The sequence below is a fragment of the Crinia signifera genome, chromosome 11 (genome assembly GCF_055691185.1).
Source record: "Crinia signifera chromosome 11, ASM5569118v1, whole genome shotgun sequence".
Lineage (NCBI taxonomy): Eukaryota > Metazoa > Chordata > Amphibia > Anura > Myobatrachidae > Crinia > Crinia signifera.
This window is the reverse complement of record NC_139227.1, coordinates 6,577,779-6,582,010: the sequence shown is the minus strand read 5'-3', so window position 1 is coordinate 6,582,010 and position 4,232 is coordinate 6,577,779.

The window sequence follows — 4,232 nt, the reverse complement described above, 5'->3', positions numbered from 1 at the left end:
GGATGGGGGTAAGTTTAAAACAAAAATGGTGCAGTGTACACGGTGTGAGCCCCTCTTGGACTCAGGGACCCGTGTGTACCGCACACATTGCACCCATTATAAATACACCACTGGGCCCTACTCAGAGTAGTGGCCTCGCCCCCATGCAGAGCACCCAAATACTCATCTAAGTCGGGAACCCATCTATAGCCATTGTGACATCTGTTAAAGGGACAGCAGTGGGTGCTATCTGGGGGTGAAGCCATTTCTGGGGTGATTCTAAGCTGCACTGGGGGATATTTGTGATATTCAGTCAGGGGGATCATGTAACCCCAGGGTCCTTGCTGCTCATCACTGTGTTAATGTTTAGTATAACACAATAGGGTTCTATAGGAAAACCCATTTAAGCAGGGAAGCTTTAATACACATTAATGAACAAGCTTACAGTATATTGCTTTGTCTAAGAACAAATGAGAAGGTTGGGTCTTCCATGCTAGTACACCATGAACTCATTTTTGCATCTTACAGCCACTCACTTAGTAATCCTCATTAGTCTACTTAAGTGGAAGCGACAATCTGAAAACATTATAGGTCACAGGCAGCAAACAGAACATTATTCAGAGCCATTTGTCACCATAATACCTATGGATTTCCAGCATTTTCCAGCACTCGAGGAAAAGTGTAATCCATCACAGATTATTACAGGAAGACGGCACTTACCAAGGGCTGGAACCTCTATCGTTTCTTCATTGGTTATACAGTCTACTGTATGTTTCATCAAAGCTCCTTTACATTTTTGTAGGTACTGTACATATAAAATCATATTTTGATATTTTCCAGGTTTTCTCTAATTACCTCTAATTCCTGTTGAAGTTACATGCAGTCATTTCTGTTTATGAATGAAGACTTCATTTGTTCTTTCGCAGCTTTTTCTAGATCCCCTGCATTTAAGTTGCTATTACTAATCTTGTACCAGGTTTGTCTTATTTGTAAAAGGTCTTCCTATGTGTGATGAATATAATATAGCAAACCTCCCAACATTCTCCAGTAATACATTCTCAGCATCAGGCCATAACTAGGGGGCGCTGCAGGGTTGGGGTGCCATTGGGGGGCGCTGCAGGGTTGGGGTGCTGTTGACAGAACTCCTCAATTATCTTTTTTTAATACTTGCATTTATAGCTTACCTCCTCTTTGAAACCTGGGATCTCCTGATCGTCACTGTTTCCTTCTCCCACTAATATCTGTACAAATTGAGAGTAGTTTTTAGTCACATTTTCCTCCATTACATTTCAAAATTCTAGATTCCAACTTAAAGCCTTTGGTATTGCAGTCAGACTCTGTTCATTGAGCTATCTCACTCTGCAAAGAAAGCTACAGAGCAGGTTATGCAGGGCCGGATTAAAGCAGGGGCAAAAGGGGTCAGTACCCCTGGGCCCCCCTCTAGCGAGGGGCCCCCTGTGCTTGGCATGTATTTAAAAATATATTTTTTTTGTTTTGCTAAAGGTTTTGTGCATGGGAGTGGGGTAGTGCTGCACCTATCTGCTAATGTGACAATGATGAATGGTGCTGAGTATGGGGTGCCAAGGCACACTGACTGCACAAGTGTGCAGTGCATTACTGGGAGTTGACTAAGTTCCATGACACTTTGCACAAGAGGGCAGAGGCTGAGACGTTTGTGCTGAGCTCTGATTGGTGGTGCTCATTACATGCTTCTCAGGCCCATGGAGAACAGCAGCAGCAGCAGCCTAGTCATGGGAGGGTTTTTAATCAGAGGCAGCACTGGGACTGTGAAGTCTCCTACAGTCCTACAGAGTAAGGTGCGGAGGGACAAACACAGGCTTTTCATGTGGTATGTATGTATATATCCACTGCAGTTACCCATTGACCAAGTTTATACTGCCCTCACTCTGTTTTGTGGCAGTGTACTATTCTCCCATGCAGTTTGCGGCCAGTAATGACAAGTGTAAGGGGGCCCCCCCGTCTAAAGTGCCCTGGGCCCCCGAAGGCTTAATCTGGAGCTGAGGTTATGGGTTTGAATCCTAGGCACGACAGTACATTGAAAAATTTTATTTCATAAAGGAATAAAAAAGATTAGTGTCCAATACATTTTCTTGCAGTACTCTATTATAATTATGTGTGCATGATATATATATATATATATATATATATATATATAGAGCATACTTGGGTAGATGTGGCACTCACGTCACTGGTACAATAAACGACACGTAGTCATGGTACTTGATCAACGTTTCGGTAATTTATTTTACCGTCTTCAGGATATGACATACAGTAAATACACTCACCTTATATAACATGAACACCCCGTGCAAACACCACGCTGGAAGCCGCGCGCCACACTCGCCGTCAAAACCTGAGGGCGGGGACAGCGTGCGGTGCGCCAGGACGCACAACGGCGTCTCCTAGCAACCAGCCACCAAGACGTACGGAGACAAAGGGACGCCAGCCGGTATCCCCGGCAACCGTCAGTCATTGTAAACAAATACAAAACATTAAAATACACAGAGAGGCATATAAGTATCAAAAAAATCCAAAAATACAAAATCACAATATCAAAACACAATAATATCATAGCAATATAATTTAAGGAACAACAGATACTCATGATTACAGGAGAAGAAGATTTAGAATAATGTATTAAAATACAAATAATCTAGTAATTGTAATATCAATATCAAAGAAATCATTATAAGAGCTCATTATGAGAGATCATTATAAGAAACAGGACAGTGATAAATATTCATTTAGCCCTTTGGGGCTGATAGTGTTAAGATGATGAATCCAATAGCTTTCTCGTTTAAGCAACGCTAAGTTACGATCCCCCCCACGTCTTAATGGGGCTACCCAATCAATCATCCGATACTTTAAACTAGACAATGAATGTTTAAAAAGTGCAAAGTGTCTAGCGACAGGTTGTTCGCTGACACCACTAAGTATAGCAGCTTTAATTGCAGACCTATGTGCAGCCATACGGTCCTTAAACCTACATTGCGTCTTGCCAATGTAGGATAAGCCGCATGGGCACAAGATCTGATAGACAGTGTAGGTGGAATTACAGTCTAAAGAATACTTGATACGATACGGTTTTCCAGTGTGTGGGTGGGGAAATACATCACCACTGATCATAAATTTGCAAGTGGCACATTGGCATTTAATGCACCCCAATTTCCTTCTCAAAAAAGATTTAACGGGTTCTTTGCCCATCCCTGTTACATCAGCTTTAACTAGTAGATCGCGTAAATTACTGTTTCTCTTAAAACAGGGCATAATGGCATGGTTCTGTAACCCCAATGCTTTATCGGTCTGTATCATTGGCCAGGATTTTTTGATAATACTGGTGATTTGTTCAGATTGACAATTAAATTTAGAAACAAACGGTAATTTATTAACCAAAGATTTTTTGGGATGTTGCTTTAATAGATCCACTCTGGATAGTGCCAGGGCTTTAGTTTTATTTTTCAATAGGGACGATCTATCGTAGCCCCTTACACAGAATTTGTCAATCAATAAATCTATTTGGGCACATGATACAGACGGGTCACTGTTTATGCGACAGATGCGCACCATCTGTGAATAAGGCAACCCCAACTTAAGTTTATCAGGATGACAACTTGACTTATGGAGAAACGTGTTTCTATCAGTCAATTTCGTGAACACAGATGTAGAAATACATTTGTGTTGACTAAAAATTATTTCTTATTTGACGGGTTATTTTACCTACAAGTAGCTGGGTGTGCCATGGGCAGTTCCGTGGCCCCCAGCTACGCTAATTGTTTTATGTTTGGCATTGAACATGATATCTTTTTCTCTGACTCTGTTATTGGCTCATCCATTTTGTTTTACTCGCGTTTCATCGACGACCTGTTTTTAATCTGGACGGGCTCTAAACAAGCCTTTCTTGATGTACTGGATCGTCATAATGCTTCTGATAGTACAGTTAAACTCACTGCCACGATGAGCCAATCACAGATAAGCTACCTTGATGTATCTGTATCATGTACCGGGGGTATTATTTCTACATCTGTGTTCACGAAATTGACTGATAGAAACACGTTTCTCCATAAGTCAAGTTGTCATCCTGATAAACTTAAGTTGGGGTTGCCTTATTCACAGATGGTGCGCATCTGTCGCATAAACAGTGACCCGTCTGTATCATGTGCCCAAATAGATTTATTGATTGACAAATTCTGTGTAAGGGGCTACGATAGATCGTCCCTATTGAAAAATAAAAC